The sequence below is a fragment of the Culex pipiens genome, chromosome 2 (assembly GCF_016801865.2).
Source record: "Culex pipiens pallens isolate TS chromosome 2, TS_CPP_V2, whole genome shotgun sequence".
Lineage (NCBI taxonomy): Eukaryota > Metazoa > Arthropoda > Insecta > Diptera > Culicidae > Culex > Culex pipiens.
Window position 1 is genome coordinate 105,175,238 of NC_068938.1, and position 14,769 is coordinate 105,190,006.

General features: G+C 32.7%; 1 protein-coding gene across 5 annotated transcripts in view; it reads right to left on the reverse strand.

The window, feature by feature from the left end:
• The window catches only part of LOC120428509 (homeobox protein 2), a 278,477-nt gene extending 264,167 nt beyond the window's left edge, over positions 1-14,310 (reverse strand). For 2 of the 5 annotated variants that reach the window (XM_039593531.2, XM_039593525.2), the window contains exon 1: positions 13,555-14,310. The gene's annotated coding sequence lies outside the window, so the exon portion shown is untranslated. The remainder of the gene's footprint in view (positions 1-13,554) is intronic. The other 3 variants (XM_052707561.1, XM_039593541.2, XM_039593550.2) reach the window with 3 other exon arrangements.
• Positions 14,311-14,769: the final 459 nt, after the last annotated feature.

The window sequence follows — 14,769 nt, forward strand, 5'->3', positions numbered from 1 at the left end:
ATTTAAAAAATATGCATTATTTTTGTACAGCATAGAAACATATTAAGATAGTTGAGGGTTACCTTTGTTGAGACTATGGGGTGCACATGCAGTGCAGAAGCGGAGACTAGCGACTTAGCGCGAACTTAGAGGAAAAATGATGGCCTGACCCAGTTATTGTAAGCCGCTACGGCGGGAACGGTTCCCGGTCGGTCTTTCGGTGTTTTGTCGGTTGTCGGTATCGAAATAAGAGAAATGGCGCTCTCGCCGGTCGGGGGAAAACAAAACAAAAACAGAAAATAAAACTGTAATAAAACAGGAAATATGGAGGTCGTCAGTCGGGTTAGCCAATCATTTCCTCATTAGAATTGGGTGGTTGTTGGGTAAAGTGGGAGAATTTCCCCGCTGGTTGCGCGGTTGATGGGGTGAACAGGGAAATTGTTGAGGTTTCTTGAGAACTGCTAGATGCAGCTTCCATGTTGTGGTAAATTTGATGGGTTTAAAAAAATATAATTATGTTCAAGTTGAATAAAATAAATCAAAAAGTCTCAACTTGAAGTATGTGTAGTGTTTAGTCAGAAAATTATTCAACTAGCCTGATAACTTAAAAATGTATGATTCAATACTTGATACAGAATTCATTATCAATACAGGCAATAAACATGTCTGATATAAAATTCCACGTCCTGATTGTTTCCCCGACATTAACATGAATTGTATTTTTGTTGAAATGAATCATTTAACTAAGAAAAAGATTCTCGATTCTCGAAAGTTTCAATTTCCCAGGAATCTAGAATTAAACTTTGTCAATTTCCGAAAAATTCCGTAATCCTGAATTTTTTTTTCATGATTCATGATGTATTGCTAATAATTAGAAAAAAAAGTCAATGAATTTATCTACATACACGGAAAGAAGGTTTATCGTGAATCTTACTAATTTTCGGTTAAAAACCCTAAAAAAATTGGTTGTTTTTCCAACCACGATTTTTTTTAGCTGGAAATCCTAAAAAAAATTCCTGGATTTGACAGCTGGATCCAGGTCCTAAAAATGATAAATCTAGCTAAATTTTTAGTAAATTTTACTAATTTGCAAGCTGGAAAAATGCTGTCAGTCTCAAAAGCTGTATGTTTTGAGAAGGTCTGTTAGCTATTTTAGCTAGATTTTATGGTATTCTAGGAAGTTTTATAGTTAGCCCAGCAAGTTTTTAGGCTGTTTCAACTAGTTTTTTTGGAATCATTCTCAAAATTTTCCATTGATGGCTGCGAAGCCAGGTATTTTCACACATCTTTTTAGCTAGTTTAGCTAACTTTGCCACTATTCTTAGTAGGTGTTTTGGTTGGAATAGCTAATTTTTCCACTATTTCTACAAGTTTTCTTTCAAAAGCCTCCGTTGCTGCCTGCAAAGCACGCATTCTTCACCCAGCCTTTTGGCTGATTTGGCTCGTTTCTTTTTTGTTCTTGCTTCGTTTTTCGGTAAGTCCAGCTAATTTTTCGACTGTTTTAACTGGAAATTTCGAAATCATTTTAAAAATCCCTTGCTGCCTGTAAAGTTGTTTTTTATTTTCAAAAAGACTTTTTGCTGGTGTAGCATGATTTTCCGCTATTCTTGGTACGTTTTTTGGTAGTCCAGCAAAGTTTTTTGGATGTTTCAATAGTTTCCAGGCTTTTTAAACTATGTTCTAGTTGATCATCCTTATAGTACGGCTTTGTTATTCTATTGACAAATTAAAAAATAAATAAATACAGTAATACAAAAATACAAAAATACAAAAATTCAAAAATACAAAAATACAAAAATACAAAAATACAAAAATACAAAAATACAAAAATACAAAAATACAAAAATACAAAAATACAAAAATACAAAAATACAAAAATACAAAAATACAAAAATACAAAAATACAAAAATACAAAAATACAAAAATACAAAAATACAAAAATACAAAAATACAAAAATACAAAAGTACAAAAATACAAAAATACAAAAATACAAAAATACAAAAATACAAAAATACAAAAATACAAAAATACAAAAATACAAAAATACAAAAATACAAAAATACAAAAATACAAAAATACAAAAGTACAAAAATACAAAAATACAAAAATACAAAAATACAAAAATACAAAAATACAAAAATACAAAAATGCAAAAATACAAAAATACAAAAATACAAAAATACAAAAATACAAAAATACAAAAATACAAAAATACAAAAATACAAAAATACAAAAATACAAAAATACAAAAATACAAAAATACAAAAATACAAAAATACAAAAATACAAAAATACAAAAATACAAAAATACAAAAATACAAAAATACAAAAATACAAAAATACAAAAATACAAAAATACAAAAATACAAAAATACAAAAATACAAAAATACAAAAATACAAAAATACAAAAATACAAAAATACAAAAATACAAAAATACAAAAATACAAAAATACAAAAATACAAAAATACAAAAATACAAAAATACAAAAATACAAAAATACAAAAATACAAAAATACAAAAATACAAAAATACAAAATACAAAAATACAAAAATACAAAAATACAAAAATACAAAAATACAAAAATACAAAAATACAAAAATACAAAAATACAAAAATACAAAAATACAAAAATACAAAAATACAAAAATACAAAAATACAAAAATACAAAAATACAAAAATACAAAAATACAAAAATACAAAAATACAAAAATACAAAAATACAAAAATACAAAAATACAAAAATACAAAAATACAAAAATACAAAAATACAAAAATACAAAAATACAAAAATACAAAAATACAAAAATACAAAAATACAAAAATACAAAAATACAAAAATACAAAAATACAAAAATACAAAAATACAAAAATACAAAAATACAAAAATACAAAAATACAAAAATACAAAAATACAAAAATAGAAAAATACAAAAATACAAAAATACAAAAATACAAAAATACAAAAATACAAAAATACAAAAATACAAAAATACAAAAATACAAAAATACAAAAATACAAAATACAAAAATACAAAAATACAAAAATACAAAAATACAAAAATACAAAAATACAAAAATACAAAAATACAAAAATACAAAAATACAAAAATACAAAAATACAAAAATACAAAAATACAAAAATACAAAAATACAAAAATACAAATTAATTTTACTTAATTTTACTTAATTTAACTAAATTTTACTTAATTTTACTTAATTTTACTTAATTTTACTTTATTTTACTTAATTTTACTTAATTTTACTTAATTTTACTTAATTTTACTTAATTTTACTTAATTTTACTTAATTTTACTTAATTTTACTTAATTTTACTTAATTTTACTTAATTTTACTTAATTTTACTTAATTTTACTTAATTTTACTTAATTTTACTTAATTTTACTTAATTTTACTTAATTTTACTTAATTTTACTTAATTTTACTTAATTTTACTTAATTTTACTTAATTTTACTTAATTTCACTTAATTTTACTCAATTTTGCTTAATTTAAATTTAATTTATTAATTTTACTTAATTTTTTTTAATTTTACAAAATTTAACTTATCACAACTTAATTTTACTTAATTTTACTTAATTTTACTTAATTTTACTTAATTTTACTTAATTTTACTTGATTTTACTTAGTTTTACTTAATTTTACTTAATCTTACTTAATTTTACTTAATTTTACTTAATTTTACTTAATTTTACTTAATTTTACTTAATTTTACTTAATTTTACTTAATTTTACTTAATTTTACTTAATTTTACTTAATTTTACTTTATTTTACTTTATTTTACTTAACTTTACTTAATTTTACTTAATTTGACTTAATTTAATTAATTTTAGTTAATTTTACTTAATTTTACATAATTTTGCTTAAATTTACTTAATTTTGCTTAATTTTTCTTAATTTTGCTTAATTTTATTAGTTTTACTAAATTTAACTTAACACAACTTAATTTAACTAATTTTTGGCAAATTCAACTAAATTACACTAAAAATAACTTTTTTCAACTGAATTTATCTGAATTAAACTAAATTTTGGCTTAATTCAACTTATTTTTATAAACTCTTCTTAATTTAACTAAAATTAACTAATTTAATAAAACTTAAATTGATTAAACTTTATTTCACTAAATTTAACTTAATTGAACTTCATTTAACTTCGTTTCTAACAATATTTAACACTATTTTTTGATGTGCTTTAAAGGCGTTAGGTGCCCTATTTGTTCGGAATTGTCAAACATCGGCCAATCTATGTCTAGACATTCTGTACCAGCCGCCCCTCCAGGTGGACAGATGTCCATACAAAAAAGTAGAGTGTGGACAATTGCCAGTCTCCCCTTTCCCCTGCCAATGTTTTCACGTGGTTTAGGGATGCCCCCACTTTATGTTAAGTACATTTTTTTACCTACGCATCGTCCAAACAGTAACGAGAGGCTCAACTTCTAACCACTTTCCCTCAACACAAAAAACTTCTCACCTTATCAACTGAAACATTCCTTCAGGTGCCGATCCGCAGAAAATCTTCCTGGCTTTTAATTTATTCACTCACACAACACATTCTATCACCTTTTGCACTTGCACTCAAACAACACACATAATCATCAAAAAAAAAACTTCACGAACTGAGCGGCTCAAACAGGATCGAACACGACACAGGACGTTGCTTTGTTTTGTTCTCGAACTGATGATCTGTCAAAAATCCATGCTGCCGGTTCCAGCTAGTTTTTTTGGTAATTTTACGCAAAATTGTGCTGAAACACCATTATTTTTGGTAAAATCTCTCCTGTCATTTTGGTTTGGGCTGTCAGTTTTGGAAAGCAAATCAGCAATCAGGGTTAGCTATTTCACCAATCCCAGATTGGTAAATTTAGCTGAAATTTTAGCTGATTCAACCAAAAAAATCACTGTTTCACCAATTTGAAGCCAGCTAATTTGAATTGTTAAATTTTAGATGGAACTCCTTTCCGTGTAGTCATAGTTCTTCATGGAAAATCACAAAAATATATATTTTTTTAAATAAATAATCACAAGGTAATATTTTTGCTTGCCTAACATCCCAAGTAGCACTCATAACTTGTCGACTGTTGAATAATAGTTAGACAATTGTTTTTGATAAACATACGAGAAAAAATCTGAACATAACTTAAATAAAAGTTTGTTTCACTGCTTGTATAACTGACTTATGTAACTATCGTGTTTTGTGCCACAAAAGTGTTAAAACCCAGTCAACTTCACTCTTTTCCAACAAAACACAACATAGGAAAAATTCTCACCTATTTGGAGGGTTCCATCCAATTTGCTGATTTACAATGTTTAAACAACTTATTTTGGAACACCTTCGATAAAAACTTGCTTGCTCACTTCCGTTTGAGGTATTTATCACTTGATTTCAGTCAAAAACGCTTTTTATGAGCTGTAATTAAACGTCAAAATCCTGAAATGCCATGATGCTGTTCCCTCATCTGCATTGTTTTCCTCGAAAACTGTTTGTTGAATAAGAATAACATTGCACTGTTTGTTTCACTGCTTATCTAACATTGTCATGTGACGGCATCTTCTGAAAAATGGGCGTGGCCATCCATTCTATAAATAACCTTAGGTTTTCTCGCTTTGTTACACAAATGTTATCGGAGAATAGGTTATATAACTGATACTCAACAAACATATTCAACTTGACATTGCGTGTTGTTAGGTGGTGTAAATTTGTACGTGAGGTATTTAGAGTTTCAATAATGTTTATTTATCGAAGATTGCAATAATTTTAATTGTTGACCGATTATTTTTAAAAATATCGCTGGTAAAAGCTACAAAAAATATCAGCTTACGGAATTCATGATAGAGAAAACAACAAATTAAAATCACACCAATTTTTAATGTTACTCCGTGGTACGGTAATCGAAATGACAGTTGAAACGGTTTGTTATAACATAGTTACATAATGGAGTTATAACAACTGACTTAAAACAAACTTATGTAACTTAATTTCCAATGACAGCCTTTTCTGGAGTTAAGTTGTATAGCTCACTGCAGTATAACAAAGCTGACAGCAGCCTTCTTATTGACGTTTAGGCCAGCTTGTTTACTATGAAGCCTCGTGGAGAGATGTGGAAGCGCGCCTGGACCTGCCGTGGAGATAACAACAAGTCGTCGAAGTCATCGGATCGAATCTTGGGAAAGACAAAGTTCATCAAAAAAATGAAAATCTAAAAGTTCGCCATGAAGAAGGTTTCACAAGAATCACAGTTAGAGAGCGCAAAAAATATTTTTTTTTTTCATACAATTTCATTTTTTTTTCTAAATAAATCTAAATAAATAAAGCGTACCAAAATAGTCAGAGATACTATTCATATTGGCTTCGTCTTTGATTGAAATTCTGATAAGAACTGTTTGTTTACATGTAAGTTGGGTAACGGTTAGACAACTGTTTTCAATCTATCTTTCCTTTTCAGTGTGTGCTTTGATTTGACAGCACAGCCGTTAACCACGCCCCATTTTTTTCGTTGAATCTCTTGTTAGCTAGCACAGTGTTGTCAGATACATTTGTACAACTTACTCTGATAACTTGCATCTTATTCTGGCAAGTTATACAACAGAAAAAAGTGCGCTTTTTCCAATGCACAGGAGTTGTAGATCAAGTTGTGGTAACAAGGCCGTTCGGTTATACAACCAGTTGGGAAACACGTTTATCTGACAAAGTGTGTTGCTTGGGATTTGTCTAAATTTTCGAATACACGTTCATTTCTAGTGCTTGTTGGGACTCAAAAATGCAACTGTATTATGTTTTTAAGATGCATGTGAAAGATTCTTGAAAAAACATATAAACATAATTGTCACACAAAAGTTTTTCCAATGCTTGATGAATTTGTTTGTTTTCAAATAAGATTGTTGCAAATATTTTTGAAAGCTTTGTCTCTCCTTCAAAGTTATTCAAAAAAATCAGGGGACAAAAAAATATTAATTTCTTAAGACTTAAAAATTTTAATTTGCCATCAGCTAAAAACAGTTCAAAATGCAATTTCCCGCGTTTATAATAATTTTCAACATGTTTGAGCTAATTTAAAAATATGTTGAGTTCTGGTGAATTTTGGAAGTACATTAGGGTGACAAGAATAGGGCGTCCGGGAATTCCCGGGATCCCGGGAAATTTTTGAATCAGTAATAAAATCTATGTTTCATTATATTTGTTATGTTTTCAAGCTTAAAATCATAGAATTAGTTTAATAATATCAAATGGCGACAATCTTCACTTCAATCTAAACATAGACGACAGTTTTAAATAGCCTTAAAGAAATTATTATGTTTGTCTTTGTGGTGTTTAGGATTTTAAATCGACTACTATTTTAAATTCCAGTATGATTATTTTTTTTTATTCGCGAATCAAATTACATAATTCTTAAGTTTTTTTTTTTTGAAAAGGTCCAATAAGCTTTTGTCTTTCATATGTTTATAGGACCTATTCAAAAAAAACTCTGGAATTTTATAATATATTTTTTCTTTTATATATATTTTTATATGACATGACTAAAACAGCTTCAAAAATTTATTTCATATGTCTAAAAAACAAAAAAAAGACAATAAATAAAATGATACCAGTCAATGTAAAATTTTGGATAAGTTTTGAATTCATTGTTTCATATAAAACACATTTTACAAATTATCTTCAAGTTACTACCGCCAACCGAGGGAAAATCAGAATTACAGTCTAAATAGGTACACTCAAACCCCGATGGTTTGACACCATTTGTTGTCAAACGATCGGGGTCACTCCTTTCACATGGAGTTCACACACACTACCAAACGTTTGTTTTGATAGTGTGCGTGAGCGCCGTGTAAAAAGTGACAGTTCGTCACTTTTTAGTTTGACTTTGACCAACCAACGGGGTACAAACTAAAAAAGTGTCAAACGAAAAAGTGACCAACCACCGGGGGTTGAGTGTACAGGAGATTTTAGAGCAATAGGGGAAATATGCCCATTTTAAGCCTAATAAGCGGTCGTGTTTGAGTGATGCTGGATAATCTGGATTGTTCCTTGACATTCACTAAAACCAAGTACACTAACGAGTAGAGCACTGCCCATAATTGAAAATTCGGCTATTATGCCAAATCAAGTATTCCGAGAAAAACGCGTTTTAGTGTTTGTCACCAAATCTCCGTCAAGGCAACTTCCCATAAGAGTGGCATATTAGCCATTTGGTTTTTCGCATCGGCAGTCAAATCTAAACACTATTTCAGTGAATTTCAAGTTCCAGGAGATGCGTTGGAACATCCTCTACCACCTGGTGCTAATATCTCGTTTTTGCCAAAAGTGGATATTAGCTGTTTTTTCAATGGAGGGCAGAGCAACGTTTTGTGAACATTTCTGATTATTTTTACTTTTATTAAAAGTTATGCTATTCCTTAGCAATTTAAAAGCATTTAAAAATATATTTTAAAAATGCATTCTAATCAGTCGAGTGCATTGGGCCACGCAATTTTTTCTATTTTCAGCTTAGTTCTTTTTTCTTCCAGGCTGCTTAGTGCTGCCAAAATTGATGAAATTTTAAGCGAACACTCACGAAAAGTAGCATTTATAGCGAAAGTTTCCTGGCAGCACTTGCTCACTCCAACAGGCGCTGCACCAGAATGTTGGTGGTGTTGGTGGCCACCCTTTGTTCTTTATTTGCCTTCGCTCCTCGCTCGGATTTCTTCAGCCTTCGATTGGAATGGGTATTCAAAATTCAAACGTCAGAAGACTTAGCGCGTTTGTTTTTTTGATGGTGCTTGCTAATTATTTACATTTTTTCGGGATTATTTTTCAAGTGAGTGACTAAATAATGGTCAAAAGAACATGTTGCCGGTAGTTGGAAGTAATTTTATATCTTAAGCGCTTTGAAAATGTTCGCGCAAGTGAAAAGATATTGATGGCGACTTTCGTTAAGCAGTAGCCTGTCCCATTTTGAGGTCATGTCGAGGAATTTCAGGTGCTCACTTCTTAAATGATAGATTATGATGTTAGGAACAATGTTTTCTTAGACAAGAAAAAATAATAAAATACTTTCTCGCACCCCGTAGTCGATTTACTGAAAAAAGTCACTTTATTGAACAAATTTTCTAAAATCGCTTGGAATCAATACAAAAACTGATTCGATCTGGTGAGTATTATCTTCAAACGATAGGTTTTTGTCCATAGATTAAGATGCACTATCAATATTGGACCAAAATTTAAGTTTTTGGACTCTCCCAGGCGGATTTGTGTCGAAAAAATCGTATTTTTTCGAAACTTTTTTCAGAAATGTTCATTTAATTTAGGGTAGCCTATTTTTTCCAGTAAAACCAATACATGCAGCTTGTAGGAAATTTCATGGCGAACATTTTTCCCTCTGAGAAAATGCAATTTCGACACTCCAGAGTCGAGATATTTGCGTTTTAGTGAGGAAAAAAGTGCCAATTTTCAAAATTTCTCAGAATTCAGAAGCAAGGCCTACTAATTACACGACGTAGCAAGCATGTGTCTCAAAGGTCAGGGTATGCTTTTTTATAGTAATTTTGGCCGCTGAATCCGAATCTGAAATCAAATTTCGTGTAAACAGTGATGTTTTGGAGCTACACCCTTTTGGAATGTTATTTGCGTGTTTAAGAGGCAGTTTTTGTAAATATTGCTCGGTTTGTTCTAGAGGTCGTATCGAGGTGCTCCGATTTGGATGAAACTTTCAGCGTTTGTTTTTCTATACATGAGATGAACTCATGTCAAATATGAGCCCTCTACGACAAAGGGAAGTGGGGTAAAACGGGCATTGAAGTTTGAATTTTCCGAGGATTTTGAATATGACAAAAGTGAGACTAAAAAGTGCCGCTATGGATGCCTACAGGACAATAACTAACGTTGTAAAATGTTTGTTATAGAAAAATTGAAAAACTATGAGAAAAACTGCGATTGGCCAAAAAAGTTATAACCGTAGGCTTAGAGTCCATGAAATTCCCTAACTTTTGAACTAAAAGAGTATGGGTGTTGGAGGCTGTTGCAAAAAGATATTGAGGTTTAAAAAAAACAATTTTTAACAGTAATTTGCAAAAGCTATGAGAAAAAGTTAAACCAATCCTGGATGTCTATGGCTCATTTTGAAGTGCTTCAAAAGACCTTTCGAATGCATCTAAGAGAGTTGGAATTGATGAAGTTTTACTAAAATGCGAGCAATTTTAAGATTTTTTATGTTTTTTGGACCTCAAACTTCAATGCCCGTTTTACCCCACTTCCCTTTGTCGTAGAGGGCTCATATTTGACATGAGTTCAGCTCATGTATAGAAAAACAAACGCTGAAAGTTTCATCCAAATCGGAGCACCTCGATACGACCTCTAGAACAAACCGAGCAATATTTACAAAAACTGCCTCTTAAACACGCAAATAACATTCCAAAAGGGTGTAGCTCCAAAACATCACTGTTTACACGAAATTTGATTTCAGATTCGGATTCAGCGGCCAAAATTACTATAAAAAAGCATACCCTGACCTTTGAGACACATGCTTGCTACGTCGTGTAATTAGTAGGCCTTGCTTCTGAATTCTGAGAAATTTTGAAAATTGGCACTTTTTTCCTCACTAAAACTCAAATATCTCGGCTCTGGAGTGTCGAAATTGCATTTTCTCAGAGGGAAAAATGTTCGCCATGAAATTTCCTACAAGTTGCATGTATTGGTTTCACTTGGAAAAATAGGCTACCCTAAATTAAATGAACATTTCTGAAAAGAGTTTCGAAAAAATGCAATTTTTTCGACACAAATCCGCCTGGGAGAGTCCAAAAACTTAAATTTTGGTCCAATATTGATAGTGCATCTTAATCTATGGACAAAAACCTATCGTTTGAAGATAATACTCACCAGATCGAATCAGTTTTTGTATTGATTCCAAGCGATTTTAGAAAATTTGTTCAAAAAAGTGACTTTTTTCAGTAAATCGACTAGGGGGTGCGAGAAAGTATTTTATTATTTTTTCTTGTCTAAGAAAACATTGTTCCTAACATCATAATCTATCATTTAAGAAGTGAGCACCTGAAATTCCTCGACATGACCTCAAAATGGGACAGGCTAGTGTGGATGTGTGTGCCACCAAAATGATGAGAAATGGTCTCGCAAAATAGAAATTATGATCAAAAGTGCATTAAATTTGATCTTTTTGGCCAGTAAATGGCATAAATTTGCTTGCTTACTCGAGGCGGTGCTGTTGCTGGTAAGTTTATAGCCTAAATTGTATTTTTGGAGCTTTAATCGAGCCTCAAACTCTCCATATGACGAAGATAGGTGTTTGATTAGAAAGGGTATATTTCCCCTACATTTGGAAGTACAAATTGTTTTGTTCTGTTCCTGTTTTAACGTCATGCAATTATTTTTTGCTTTAATAGTTGTCTTTATTCGTTACATTTGTACTTATTTGCCCTAGATGCCGGTGTTTGATTATAAATAATTTGATATGAGATGTTTTTTTTCAAATTTAAAATCAAAAATATACGTAAATATATCCAGTCTTAAAAAAAGAGAAAAAAAATAAAGTACTAGGCATTTTGCGGACCTGTTAATAAAAATTATAATATTTTTTCCTAAAAAGCCAATTTAATGCTAAGATTTGCTGAATAAAAATTTTAATTCATTTTATTGATTACTGAGTATTCAACTGTTCATTTATTTTAATGCATCTTACCGATTACTCAGTATTCAACTGTTCTACTATTTTCACAACCAAATCTGAATTTCCAGACCAAAATATGATATTTTTTTCAATTTCGGGAATTCCCAGGACAAATTATAGGAAATCCCGCACAGCAAAAAAACCGATAGTAAAATCGCATGCAAAAGCATGCACATCACCTTCGTCAAAATAAACACTTAATATTACACACTGCATGTACAATTTTTGCAAACACAAAAAAAAGTTGCAACCGACGGGATTCAAACCCAGCACCATCAGTAAGGACTGGCGCCTTAGCCCGCTCGGCCATCTGACCGATGAAGGGTGGAAAGGATAAACACATATATAAGCTTGACATTTCGTTCAAGTAGGTTTCCCATACTGATTGGCTACATATTTCAGGGTGTAATATTACACTGAATTTCATAAAATAATGCAACTTTTTTTTTACACCCAGGCCTTTTACATGCAGCTGGATTACTACTTTTTTAGCTGTGCGGGATTCGGGAATTCACAGTTTTGGAAAAATCCCGGGATTTTTGTCCCGGGAATTCCCGGGATGGACGCACTACCCCTGATGACGGTACCACAGAAAAAAATCGGGGTAATATAACATCAGGGAAGGGGTACATCTTTTATGTATGAAAAAATTAGTAATTTTACCTCTGAAAATGTGTAATTTTACCCATTTTTTCTGGTGTAATGCCGCTTTTTTAGTCTAAATTGAGGTAAAATTACATCAAAAAAGAGGTAATATTCAACCTTCTAAAAATACACCTTCCAAATTTACCAAATTTTGTGACAAGTTGGTTTGTGGATTATCAAGAGCCAAAAAGGTTACCTAAAAATCTGCTTTAAACATATGTACTTTAATCATCAAATAAAGTTCAATTGTTTTCCAACAAAAAAAAACTAAATATTCCACATTTTTCACTAAACGACATCGTTGCCTTAATTTTTAATGCGCTCTTGTTGCACTTAATCGTTCCTCATTTCGGGGCACTTAAAATTCTCTACTTGACTCCACCTTCGTCCAGACAGCCGGAGCCGTAAGCCAAGCACGACCTCCAGAGTGAGAGTCCAACGATCCCTCCTCCCTCTCAGAAATATTTATACAAAAAAATGAAGAACGTGCCGCAAATTAGTTCAAATTAATCCCAGCGCTGCAATTCTTTCCAACTCCGGTGGTTGTCATAACTCACCCAGCTTAACAACTTGCATGCAATTGCAGAACTTTCGTGAGTGTCATAATTTAAACGGGCTGAACGCTAGCAGTAGTGCTCATTTAGAGCTGTTACAGTGCTTAGTTTCATGGTCTGGATGCTGTTGTTGCCACTCTCTTTTTTTGCGAGTTGTTCGTCAAAATTCGTGTTTGCGAGGTGCTGTTTTGAGGGGTTTTCAAGTTGTCTGCTGAAGTGAGGGGGGAGGTTCTAGTGCTTGTTGACTTCTCGGTGGATGGAGCTTGCCAATCTGGAGCACTAACGGATGCAATTTTGAACGCAACACAACCCCGGGTGAGAGCGGTGAAATTGTTAAAAGTTTTTTGGTTTGGTTTGGTGGTTGAATATGATAGAATCGTGTTGTTACGGCAGGAGACTCCGAGATTTGTATTTCAGGACACTTTGAAGGATCCAGAAAATCTAATAAATGGTCCAAAGAGTTTATAATGATGCCGAAGAGTCCAGTGGTAATCACTGAATATGAACCCTGACCAAAGTCTTAGTAGAATCGTGTAGTTACGGAGATAGACTTCATTATTTGTACTCCATATACCAACTTAAATAAAAAAAATTGCATTCGTTTTATGTAACATTAGATAAACGGAAAGATAAATCTTCCCACACAGTCCCACGGAGATGTAATTTGAATCCCATGCAACCTATCTCTAGTTTCCTACCTTTTCCACCGGTAACAACTCTCCGATCACCGATCTCACAACCAACTCTTTCCGATCGCCGTTCCGGAATACCGTCTATCGAATTACATTCGATTCGCCACTGCTTACTGGTTTCTGTCGGACACCTCACGATCTCCGAACGCCAGCCACAACAACTTCCCCCACAGACTGAGATTCTTTCACGTCTTCTCTTCTCGACTGACTTCTTTGGGTCGTCGTCGCGCTCGATACTGTTTCACTCCCCAATCACGCGACCACAGCAATAAAGCTCCGGCAATCAATTATGATCGATCTTTTCCTCGAGTTTCGTGCCGGAATGTTTATCTCATGAATCACTCTAATTGTATGCATCCCACATGCAACGACACGACAACAATCGAAATTCCACCAGATAATGGCGCTGCCCAAATTGTATCAATTGGAAACGATTCTTTAATCACAGCTCCAGAAGAGCCAGCACAATTCTCCGAAAAGCCTCCAACTTTTCGTACCTCTTTTTCGAAACAACCTTCGCCGAACCTTTCTCAACACATGGAACTTCACCGCGATTCTTTCTTTGCCAATCTTCCAGAAAACCGAGAATAAAACGAACCACGAGAGAGGTAAACAAATCTTGAGTCACGACACACCGTCCTGCGGACAAGCCCTCTCTGTGTACAAGGACAGCGAACCGACAACGAGAATCTTCCGACTCAGATCAACCGCTGATAACATACACTGACTGCGAGAACAACACGACGAACTTCGAACCGTCTGAGCGCACGAGTTGAACACAACTGAGCCAGTCGTCTGCCAAGAAGGCCGTGCAAAGCGGACGCAACGAGAACAACAACAACAGACGCAGACACGAAGCAGGCAGAAGTGCATTCGCTTCGGCGACGAACACGGCACGAAGTGCGGAATGTAAACAAACGAGTTCATGCGTTCGGGATGAATCGTGCGGTGGCATGCGCTAACGTGTTCGATGGGGGTTCATTCAGGTTGGCAGTACTGGAGAGAGGTTTTTGTTTTGACAGAATAAGGCAGCAGGCTGAGAGAATTGAGCTACAGTGATGATGGTGAAGGCGCGCGAAGGTTGGAAAGCAGTCGTGTTGTGAGGGAAAGAAATAAACTGAATAAAAAAATCATAACTGTTTTAGTAATTGTTTAAAAGAAAACCCCCACCAAACATTGTGTAATGTTTTGTTTTCTGTCATCAGTCAACTGTCATCTGTC